This window comes from Macrobrachium nipponense, chromosome 36 (genome assembly GCF_015104395.2).
Source record: "Macrobrachium nipponense isolate FS-2020 chromosome 36, ASM1510439v2, whole genome shotgun sequence".
Classification (NCBI taxonomy): domain Eukaryota; kingdom Metazoa; phylum Arthropoda; class Malacostraca; order Decapoda; family Palaemonidae; genus Macrobrachium; species Macrobrachium nipponense.
Window position 1 is genome coordinate 48,452,541 of NC_087220.1, and position 12,500 is coordinate 48,465,040.

Consider the following 12,500-nt stretch of genomic DNA (forward strand, 5'->3'; position numbering starts at 1 on the left):
GGGCAAAGAATGTGTTAGTAGTAAAGCACGCAATTTTGACATTTGTTAAATGCACAAAAAAAACAAAAACAAAAATCATTTTTGTTGAAAAAGGCCAATACAGGGACAGAAAGTTGAAAAGGCAAGAAATTAACCAAAGTGGATTTGTAGATATATTTATGTAGATATATTTGTAGATATATTTGTAGATATATTTTTTTTTAATAGTCACGAAAGAAGTAACCGCTACAACTTTTCATTTAGTGAACAATTGCACCCAAAATTTTCCCTACTTTGTTCGTTCAAGTGTGTCCGTAACGCTCCGAAGTACAGCAAGAACATGGATAGACGGGTTTCGTAATGGAGCGAACGCAATCGTCTGTGAAATGCGACGACTAAGAGAGAGAGAGAGAGAGAGAGAGAGAGAGAGAGAGAGAGACTTGAATTCATATTTCGGGTTTGTAGTATTAGTTCCGGTTTGTTTGTTCTGATTTACGTTTTTGTGGATATTTAATTCACCGCATTTTCAGCGCAGTGGATGACAGGTTTCGAAAACATTTTAATTCTGTATTTAAAGTAGACCTTCTTACGGAGCTTCATACATATTTGGTTTTAAATGCAATTTTTGACGGGATAGAATAGTATACTGCCATAACATTAGTATTAACACACAATTTTAATGTTTATTATAGGTTATGCAACGTCACCAATGCTCTCTGTATCTAAAATGTTAAAATTGATTAAAATCTCCGGCAAAAATATAGATTATTATAATGAAAATACTGACAATAACAACATTCATTAAGAGTAAAAGCGACTAAAATGTCTACACCTGCCTATCATCCACCATTCTACTCGAAAAGAGAGAGAGAGAGAGAGAGAGAGAGAGAGAGAGAGAGAGAGAGAGAGAGACCACGATGCCGTACCGTCTCTCAGGTGGCTGATATCAAGCACTTTCACTTCTGGGGTCACGCAGATTTTTTTTTTCTCCACAGAAATCATTATCGATTTGTTATACTCAGTGGAATTGCTGAATGTTTAATTTAATTTTTCTTATTATCCCTGTTGAAGGCCGGTATATACGATGTTTATTTATTGGTTGCTTCTATTCATAAAACAACTTTATTTATGTTTACGGGTTACATGTCAACAGAAACTCGTGTTACAGTATTTACCATTACAGTATTTACTTGATTCGTATGTCTACAGAATCTCATGCTGCATCTGTAATTAGTTGCTGCTTCACTGTAAGCTAAAAAGTATTACGTTATCTGAATGTTTTCACAAATGGCATCGGCTAATCTATCAAAACGTCTGTCTGTCCTTGCAGTGTGCGAATGCATAATAGTCACTTTGTTGTTCATTCACAATATAATGTCATTGTGTTGAACTCCATCGCATTTATGGGAAATGCGTGTATGTATGTTTTCATTTGGTTCTATGCTGTGTACTTATTTCCTGTTCATTCATTTCCTTTTTCATTCTTTTGCCCATTCAGGTTCTTTGTAGCGAGTTCGAAAGTTGAGAAGAAAAATGAGGACATAAATAGATCGCATTCTATTCAAGAGTGAAGGGCATCCAGTTTTGATAGCCGCTTGAAACTGGTTATGAGTAAAGGGGACATGTCATTTATCCTCGTTAGAGCTAATATATTTAGTATGTTAATTAAGAGATGAATAAAATTATTATTATTATTATCATCATTATTATTATTATAGATATATTAATCAACACTACACAGGATACAGATGGAAAAAACGAACCAAAATTCTTTTTATATAAAAAGCAACCTTGATAAAGGATTGATAAATATTGAAAACTAGAGGGCGTGGTAAAATCTCTCTCTCTCTCTCTCTCTCTCTCTCTCTCTCTCTCTCTCTCCTCTCTCTTCTCTCTCTCTCTCTCTGTCATGGGTCACACATTCACCATTGTTTTTCTTATCCAGTGATCCGCATGATTTTCCTACTTGAGAACTAGGACTCTGACATGCTATCACATTTACCGCCTTTTAAATCTGATATCATTGTTGTTGTTATTGTTGTTTTTCTCGTGTTTTGGGAGTGACGGTTGTGGCACTTGTTGTTAATGTTGTTGTTCCATAGGTATTGTTCTCGAGGCTTTATTCATGCGTGGCTGGAAGATTTCCTTGAACTCGTGAGATTACGGTGAACGGCGCTGGTAAGCTCGTATACCAAGAAATGAAACTCGCCTTGCTAACGGATACCTATAAAATACAGTAATCTTTTGCACCACTACGCTTATTTATCCGTTGGGATGGAAAAAATGTATGAAGTACGTTATCATTGAACAAACCCCCTCCCAGCAGCAGGCAATTTTCTCTTTTTCATTCCATGGGATTAGATACAACAGTTAGCTATCATTTTCTCGACTTTTTCATGTTCTTGTATACTCGTACTTGGAGATTCCATTAGGGAAGAAACTAGAGAAATCAATTGGAGTGCTTCTCTACACACACACACACACTTATGTATATATATATATATATATATATATATATATATATATATATATATATATATACATATATATATATATATATATATATATATATATATATATATAGAGAGAGAGAGAGATAGAGAGAGAGAGAGAGAGAGAGAGAGAGAGAGAGAGAGAGATCTTGCATTTCAATATTCAGGAGATATATCAAGAATGAGATTGCTAGCCTCATGCCCGGCTAGATAGGTGTTGAACTGGTTTAAACGCCCTTTGGCCTTTCTTGTGGGTCACCCAACCCATTAATGACCAGACTCGACGGACTTGCTACATGCATATCATTCAGTAAGTTCATCTTTGAACTTTTACATGAAAGGAAAGAAAAATATCGCGACGGAAACGTTCAAACTGACCTTTCATGGTTTCAGCACGATTTCCAAATCATTCCTTTATATAAAAAAGGAAGTTGTATGATAATGAACACTTTTTCGCGCAAATAATCGATTGATCATAACTGCTCGTTGGGAAAATAGAACACAAAAGTACGTTTTCATTCACTTTGATAAGTAACGTATTTTCTGTTGTTTTGAAAAATAAAATTTGTTATATATTCATCGCCAGTAGTCATAGCAAAACAATACACATACATACACAAACACATATTATATATGTATATATATATTATATATATATATATAATATATATATATATGTATATATATATATATAAAAAACACACACATATATACTTTATATTAGTGTGGGTGTGTGTTTGTATGTATGTCTGTATATAAAGTGCGTATGCATGTGTTTATGAATAATTATGATTTATTTATATGTATGTATAAATCTGCATATATTTATCGAAATAGGTGAATGTAGTATTCACGTAATCATTACATTGTTTATGCCAGCGAATGCCTATTTCTGTATATATTGTATTTAAATGTTTACGAGTATACACAACAAACTACACGGGACGTATAGTATATTATCCGGAAGACCATTAAATTAACTCACAAAAAAATATAAAAGCTTCAGTTATTACGAAAGATCGACGTTACTTACGATTTCTGTGTCCGACTCCGACGTGACTCGGTAACCAACTGATTGCAGAACGAGACCTCGTCGTATATATATGTGAAGTCTATCTCACAGTGGACAAGACCCTCCCTCCTCCCCAATAACCTTGTACCCGAGGACCGGGGTATTCCCCCCCTACCCTTTCCTCGCGGTGTTATTTTGCATGGCTTCTGTCTGTCTGTATGCCTTTGAGTTCCTTGGTACTGACCAATATCTCTCTCTCTCTCTCCTCTCTCTCTCTCTCTCTCTCTCTCTCTCTCTCTCTGATACAACACATCCCATTATGGGAACTTCTCCACATACAAGATATGTGACAAGTGGAATAAACTGCCACCAGAAGTTGTAAACAGCAACAGTGTGGAAGAGTTTAAAAGAAAGCTAGACAAAATCATTAGGACACCGTGAATGCACAGTAAAACCTGCTCCTATAGATAAGTGAGTACACGATGTCTCCTCGGATGGACCAACAAGTCTTTGAGACATCCTAATCCTTGTAACTCCTTGTAACTCTCTCTATTATCTAATAGTACTGCTACTGCCGTTGCTACTTCATTTCTTCTTCTTTGCTGTCGTAATTGATATCCTAGGAACTGGCCTTACTCCAGGCAATTGTGAATCAAACCTGTATATGTCGTGTTGGAATTTGACCTGGACTTTCTTGTTGTTGTCGAAATTATTTTAATTAATAATTACACGGATTTCTGCGAAATTTAACCTCTTAATTTTCATCCTCAATAAACTGAATTCTTTTCCATTCATGCCTTTGAATGAGCTGAATTGTAAATTTTTCTTTGTGCATAAAGTCTGAGTTTTTTTTTCTTTTTTAGCTTTTCTGAATAATTTCATATCTTTGTGCCTGATTTCAGAATAGATTCAGTTTTTTTTTCTTATTTTGATTTTGTTCTCATCTCGAAATCAAAGTTTTATTTTGTCTCGTATTTAAATGCATAAGTCAACCATTTACAATTTTGTTTTTGAATGAACTCAGTTTTTTTCTTTAAAAACTCATTTTTAAAAGTTTTTGTCATATCAAACCTTATTTTTCCTTTCTGAATAAGCTTAGGTTTATTCTACTTTGTTTTGAAAATCTTGTCATTCAATTTTTTTGATAAAAATTTTTTTCTTTTATATAAACAAATTAATTTACTACTCGATGTATAGTAAACCCATCCCATTTTTTTTATTTTTTTTTCAAAATAGTTTTTTTTTAGAAGGTAAACATTTCTAGTAAAATAATCTCAAATTCCTATCTAATGTTTACAAGTAAACTAATTTTTTCTTTCTTATTATAGAATAAATGAAATATTTTCCATACTCGTTTCTAAATAAACTTAGTTGTTTGTAGTTTGTAAGTAAAATTATTTTTCTCTTCTCTCCTGTGTACAGAACTATAAGGTCTTTTAAAGTAAAATGGAAAGAGAGGGGAGGAGGAGAGAGAGAGAGGAGACGGCGAGAGAGAGAGAGAGAGAGAGAGAGAGAGAGAGAGAGAGAGAGAGAGAGAGCGTCCTGGTAAATCCATTACGCTTTGAGTTTACAATTTTATGAAAAATAATATTATTTTCCAATTAGTTTGTCGTCACATCATTTGGTAACTGAATTGCCCCTTTCAGACTCGATGCAGTAACATTTTAAACTTCAAAATGCAGGAAAAGGAAGATGAGTTCTCTCTCTCTCTCTCTCTCTCTCTTTCTTTCTTTCTTAATATACTTGTGCCACCATGTGACTCCAAGCGTTCCAGTAACTATATTAACCGCAGGGAGGAGCACAAATATTTTAGTAATGATTCTCATTCATTATGTTTGTGTTTAACCTTGGAAGCTGAAGCTTACTGCTCTCTTTTAACCTCGGCAGGAGTTTTCTGAAACAGGTTTCAGAAAACTAATGAGAGAGAGAGAGAGAGAGAGAGAGTAATTGACAGTGCTGCAACTCCTGGGCCGCTTTGATTGTCGCGGGAATCGTGAAGCATTTGTTTTTGTCACGTGATGGTTATGGCCTGTCATCAAGACATACGTGGTCACTTCCTCTAATGCTGCCTTGGACTAGTGAAAACCTGTAGCAAAATCGCTCGTATTCATATCATGATACCTTGAGCTGCAAAAGATTACATGATGCTGCTTCTCACGCTTTTTCTGTTTGTTTGTTTGTGTGTGTGTGTGCGTGTGGTTTAATCATTACTGACTTTATTATAAACAAAGAACTTTATTTTTCCATTTGCGGGGTAGTTAGACTTTATAATTAATGAAAACTTTATTTTTCCTTTATTTTGATTTTCACTTTTGCCTCCTATCTGATTGGTTAGCGTAACTCTTTTGTCATTTTAGGCTGATAGGGTTAACGTGTCGTTGTGGATTTTACATTTTCAGCTAAAACAAGAGGTGATGGACCCTCTAGTAAGTTATCAGGGCTGTTAAACTTGCTTTTATCAGATTCCAAGGAAGCAAGGAATGCGCCCTGTTGGCATAATTATGCTGTTAAAGTAGGAATCATTCTATATATTTATAAATATGAAGGAGCGTATTTCTATGGCTAATCTTTTTATTTTATATCACCTTACTTATTAGAATATATTCCGATGAGAACATTTATCATTATAGATCTATGTTTATCGCAATGTGATACATGTCATTGTGTTTTAGAAGAGGTCCAGTATATATTTATTCGGTTGTTTGAATCAACCTTTAGGGCCGACTAGATATAAGATGTAAAGCCCAACCGTTAGTTGTAGGCATGTAAAGGAAGATATATCTAATGGCATAGGTATTGGGAAACATCTGGGAATGTAGAGTAGGAAAGCATACGCCCTGAGATTAATCGAAAGGGAAACATTCTAACACACAGAGGTAGAGATGTCTAGAGATACGAGGAGAAAAGGAAAACAAGTAAAAAATAATCCGAAATTTCTTTGGCGTTGTCTAGCTTTCTGTAGAGTATAACCAAGGCTACTGAAAATGGATCTATCTTTTGGTGGTCTCGGTATAATGCTGTATGAGCCGCTACCCATAAAACTTTAACCAGGGGCCGGTGGTGACCTGTCCTATATCGTTGCCAGACGGGTGATTGGGGCTAACTTTAACCTTACATAAAATAAAAACTACTCGGGCTAGAGGGCTGCAATTTGGTATGTTTGATGATTGGAGGGTGGATGATCAGCATGCCAGTGTGCAGCCTTCTAGCCTCAGTAGTTTTTAAGATCTGAGGGCGGACAGAAAAAGTGCTGAAAGAAAAAGCGCAGAAAAACTGCGGACGGACAGATAAAACCATCTCGATAGTTTTCTTTCACAAAAAAACTAAAAAATAATCTAAGCTCTTAGATGAGTCAGTGTCTAAAGATACATAAACAAACCAATAAGTAGATATTATGAGGAAGCAGAGGAGTAACATCACACTGCAAAACGGGAAGGCAGACGACGCGACATGTCCCCAATAAACCTTGATTGACCAGCACTGTAACTCAACACGAATCGGCAATTCAGGGAAGCTTTCCCTCGTCTTTGTATATCGCATAAAAGAAGTGAAATCTCCCGTTCCAGTTAGAAGCTGTTGCAGGCCAACAACCAACCAAGGCAGTCGAAAACATCGAGAAATTTTTGATAAACAGAAGCACAGCTGGAAACCACTAAGTGTGAATTGTCTAATGTCGTCGTTGCTGCAAATAGTTGACAGGTTATTTCTGGCTAATAAGATTTTTAAGATTCGTCTCTTGTGGTGCATATTGTAACGTTTAATTGAGTTTTCTTCTGGGTGATGTCATTTACCAAGGCTTTTTTTCAGGTTTTTGCGATATATAATGTTAACGCGATTTTAAGTTATTTAATCGACGAAAATTACGCCTTTGAATCACCTCTCATGTCTCGCTTGCTGCTCATCAAGTAAAGCCGATCTATATGTTTTTAAAAATTACTCGCCGTAGATATTTTTGTAGAAAAAATAGAAAGTATTTTCCCTTTTGAATTATCATAAATAGTTGAGGTCTTGATCTTTATGTTAATAGAACAAATTATTCACCACCTCTGTTTACGGATGACAATATAGACAAGCTATATTTTTTCTTATTGTCATTGTTTGTATCGTCCAAATCTTTCTCCTGATTTGGACAGTTTTGGACAACGGAGACTATTTAGAATTTGGTGTCGGCGTAGTCCACGCAGGACATAGGTAGGTAGGCCTTGGTAAGATGGTGTTCGTGTAAATACTATAGTAGATTCACATCAACCATGCATCTGATGTCTAGGCCAGTCCCTTACGACGCTCCTAATTGGCTGTTGATAAGCCAATCACACGGCTGGAAACTCTCAGTCTCTTGAGAGAGTTCACATAATCAGGATGTATGTTCTGCGTCTCTTGAGGGATACGTCTTTCAAAAGTATCCCTCAGGAGAGGTGGAACATACGTCCTGCCTATGTGAACTCTCTCGAGAGACTGAGAGTTTCAAGCCCTGTGATTGGCTTATCAACAGCCAATCAGGAGCGTCGTAAGGGACTGGCCTAGACGTCAGATGCACTGTTGATGTGAATTTACTATAGGACAGGGGTAGCTAACCTGCGGCTCTTTCAAGCGCTGAAGAGACACTTTTTTATCCATTTGAAATAAAGCAGTTACGTAACACTCATGAGACAATATTTAATTAAATTTGATTCCATTTTTAAAAGCGTATAAGCATCAGTTTTATTGATGTTTTAACGATCTAATGAAATAGAATTAATTTCTAAGCTGAAGATATTAGATATTTAAATATTGTTCTCATTGCGGCTCTGATGGTACAACATTTTTAAGATTCTCTAAGTAAATGGCTCCTCTAGCGACGAAGGTTGGTGACCCCTTGCCTAGGAGAATATGAACTGCAGTCGCATTACTCTCAAGAAATGGGAAATGGTCCCTTTCCTCTGGTGTATGAGAAAGAGCATTTGCTAGCGCGAGGCCGGCTTGATCTTAAAACAACAACAGAGGTACCTGGAGAGTCCAGCGCTCAGTCACACCTGTATGGAGGTAAGAGCAGAATCTGGGATGTGGATAACAAAGTTATCAGAGAAGTTATCAGAGACTGGGATGTGGATGAGTTGGGTATCACTGACAAAGTTATCAGAGAAGGAGCTCTACTAATGAGGTTTGGGTAGAAGAGCCTGCGATAAAGGGTCATTAAGGAAATAAATCATGGGATTAATGGATGGGATAGAACAGTCATTAAGGAGATAAGGGATTGTTGGAACGAAGGGATGAAACGCGGAAGTCAGCCGCGCCAGCGAAGTGAAAAAGGGTTACGGGTGTTGCTGATAGATGGGGATTCTACATTGTGGTAAACAGAGGAATTCTAACAAAGGGAGATTTGAAATTAATTAAAGCTGAAAAGAAATGTCGCAAGGATCACATGCTTTATATCCATCACAAAAGTTTTTAATTGCTCTCAAATTAAGTATATATTAGTTTAACCAGACCACTGAGCTGATTAACAGCTCTTCTTTAAGGGCTGGCCCGAAGGATTAGATATTATTACGTGGCTAGGAACCAATTGGTCACCTAGCAACGTTAAAAGTTAGGAATATAATGTTTACAACTTATGTATGAGGGGAAAATCTTCTATGCATCCCGAGTAAGGTGAAGGTCTGATCACGTCTTGTTCAATTTACTTTCAGTATCTCGCAGAACTGTTTCAAAACAAACACTTGATCCACACATCAAACCCATTTACCATTTCATGCATTTTATTAAAAAAAAAATTAATTTCCTCACCCTTTCATTGAAACCTTCCCATCATCTACACACACCTTACACACCCTGGTCAACTGTTCATTCATGCTTTCACCATTCTTCGGTCTCTTTATTGTAGCTATTATTTCCTTAGCTATTACTCCCACCCGCATTTTAAATCTTTCAGCTCTTCCTCACTTCGTTTTTCTTATAAATACTTTGTCCATTGATCCAGGAGAGCATCCACTTCAGACAGTATTTTTTTCCATTTTTATATTTCGTCCTCTTCTTCTTCTTCTTCTTCTTATTTTTTTTCCTCGTCTTCTTCTTGTTTATGTTTTTATTCTTCTTTTCTTCTTCTTCTTCTTCTTCTTCTTCTTCTTCTTCTTCTTCTTTATGTTTTTGTTCTTTTTTGTTCTTCTTCTTGTTTTAGTTCTTTCTTCTTCTTCTTCTTCTTCTTCTTCTTCTTCTTCTTCTTCTTCTTCTTCTTCTTCTGTCGAAACTCACGGGGTAGAGAGCCGGTTAAATAAAAAAAAATGTCGTTCTTATGAAATTTGCGTCAGCACTGATAACTGTCCTTTTGTCTCGTTTGATAATGAACGCGATGCTCATTTTAAATTATGATTATGATAATATGTAACCTTGTTATTATTAGAGTTGTCGGCTGAAGTAGTGGTGGTTCTCTTGGAAAAACGAAGACCAGACCACATACCTCTGCGTTCGTTATGCTGGCATTTGTGCAACCCATCGCTTTCTAGGAAGACCTTGGGAACTGAGGAAAGTCAGTGAGAGATGAGAGGAACGAGTTCTAGGAAAGGAGCCTTAGGATATGACGAGAATAAAGGAAATGCAAGAAGAATAACATTGTATTGGTATTAGTATTCATTAACTAGGCTTGTGTTAAAGTCTAGACCGCCTTTGCTTATATGATAATGCAGATATTAGTGTGACACGAATACTACCCAGAGGAACTTCAGACAGCCCATTGTTTTATTAATTTTAGTGCCTGTCAGCAACAGTTTGCTGCGGTATATATGTTAAGAGCTCAGTAAAAATTCTATAAGAAGTGCTCCTTTTTCCGTGTCTGGGTTCGAAAAGAAGGTCGTTGTGGTTAACATGATAAAAAATTGCACTATGGTCAAGACAAGTCATTGGACCTTGATGGCCAGAACTTTGGAGTTTCTGTACATCATTTGAAAGAGGTGCATCACAAGCACCTATGCCTCGTGAAAGCCGAACTGCACAATAAGAAAAATATGATTACGTTCAGTCAGGCGTTCACACATTTGCAAGCAGGAATTCAGAAGTTTAGATTATATGTCAGTAATTGAAGATTCCAATAACATTACCAGTTTTCTAATATGTCCAAAATACTTGTAGCTAACCTATGGAAAATAAATTTTAGATTTAAAAGTATCTAGGTAAAGTAAAGATTCTGAATTTCACGGGACAGAAAAGCTAAACTAGTCGGAGGAACTTCAGGAAACTGAAATGAGTTATAATGTGTTTTCAGAGACTGTACATACTGTCAAAACAAGTTTGCCTTTCCTTAAGGATTGTAATAGAGCTATCTGGTTTAAGCAGAGGCACTGTTGAATATACACCAAAAAATTTAGCAGATTTTTGCCTGATATTTTACATCCCTCTTGGAAGAATGAGACATTGAAGAACAGCTTCCTTTGTTTTATCTACTAAGGAAGCCCAACAAAGGAATAATGAAGTAGTGAGGGACAGCTTCCTTAGTTTTAACAACTAAAGAAGCCCAACAAATGAAGAATGGGACAGTGAAGGACCGCTTCCTTAGTTTTAACAACTAAAGAAGCCTAACGAAGGAATAGTAAGCCGGTGAAGGACAGCTTCCTTAGTTTTAACTACTAAATAACCCAAACAAATATTGGTAATTAGAATATCCGCAGTGTTAGACCATATCACCTGGGGATTCTGTGAATATTATTTCCAAGAATTTGCCAAACTTTTGCCGACCTTAATATATTTGCAAATAGTCATAGAGGCAAAGTCAATATAATCTTAGGTTAAGGCAGTCTGTAGGAGTTCAACAGCTCTCTGTGGTGAGACTATGGCTGTTGTTTGTATTTGCTGGTTTTTATTCAAAATGTGCTTTAACTTACATTTGACTAACAAAAATTGGTCAGCTTGCTAAACAAAGTTTGATAGAGAAGAATGGATACATATCGTATGTGAATAGGAATGAAATGAATGAAGAGGTGTTGGGTAAAATACACGTAAAGAAACTCAAGTGAATAGACAAGAAAATGAATAACAAAGATCAGAAGAGCGAAAGCCCGTATGGCGAGCATCTCTCCGGAGTCACCTTGAGATTGCGTGTAGTTGAGTAAATGTTTTCTTGGAAGGGAGGGATGCTAAGGAATTGTAGCTGGAAGCAATTGTTACCTTTTATTTTTTATTTATTTGTTGTTATATAAAATGTCGGTTTGCACTTGAGATAATCTTTTAGGTAAGTACGTATTTCGGATCCATTTAGATATATTAGAAATAATTTTTTTATGTATAGTACGTATTTGTATTCATTTATATATATTAGTATATATAAAATGTATGATCACTTTTGAACTTATTTTGTGTATATATAAATAAATGTGTATATATTATAGATATATATATATATATATATATATATATAAATAAATGTATATATATATATTTATATAAGTTTGCACTAAGAATTTTACTTAGTTCATATTCATGACTACGACCGTTTAGGTACAAAGTTGTCGTACGCGAGATAAAACTCTACTCCGACTCCGTCTGTTTTGTATTTTAAAGCCATTTCATGTACCCAATAACTCACAGGGTCCGAGCTTATGCAAGGAGCGACCAGCGACAGTTATATAACGACGTCACCTTGTTGAACCCTCGGCCTTCAACGCACCCTGCATAAGTGGCGTTACGTATTTCAAGGGCAGCGAGAGTCAAGTTTTTTTTTTTTTTTTTTTTTTTTTTTTTGCATACAGATAGCAACATCGTCGTTTCTTTTTTGTAGAGATGTTTTCGTTGTTCTTGTCGTACCCATATTTGGCAATGTGTCCAATACGCATTTTTTCAATTTTTGAGTTACCTGCATCGACGATGCTTATGTGATTGGCCGCCTGTTTCAATTAACTATCAAGTGCGTCTCTCGCACTATATTTCTATTCAGGAAATATGGTGAGCGAGACACACTTGATAGCTTAAAGAAGTCAATGATAAAATCAACGTCGAAGTAGATAACTAAAAAATATTTTAAGAAATGCTTATTCGACCCTTTGCAAAAAAAA

At 35.9% G+C, this 12,500-nt stretch overlaps 2 protein-coding genes across 7 annotated transcripts in view; one reads left to right on the forward strand and one right to left on the reverse strand.

Annotated features, from left to right (window-relative positions):
- The window catches only part of LOC135203610 (superoxide dismutase [Cu-Zn]-like), a 33,001-nt gene extending 29,427 nt beyond the window's left edge, over positions 1-3,574 (reverse strand). The window contains 1 exon segment of the mRNA XM_064233437.1: positions 3,505-3,574. The gene's annotated coding sequence lies outside the window, so the exon portion shown is untranslated.
- The window catches only part of LOC135203609 (TWiK family of potassium channels protein 7-like), a 194,784-nt gene that overhangs the window by 150,684 nt on the left and 31,600 nt on the right, over positions 1-12,500 (forward strand). The gene's annotated exons all lie outside the window — the stretch shown is intronic.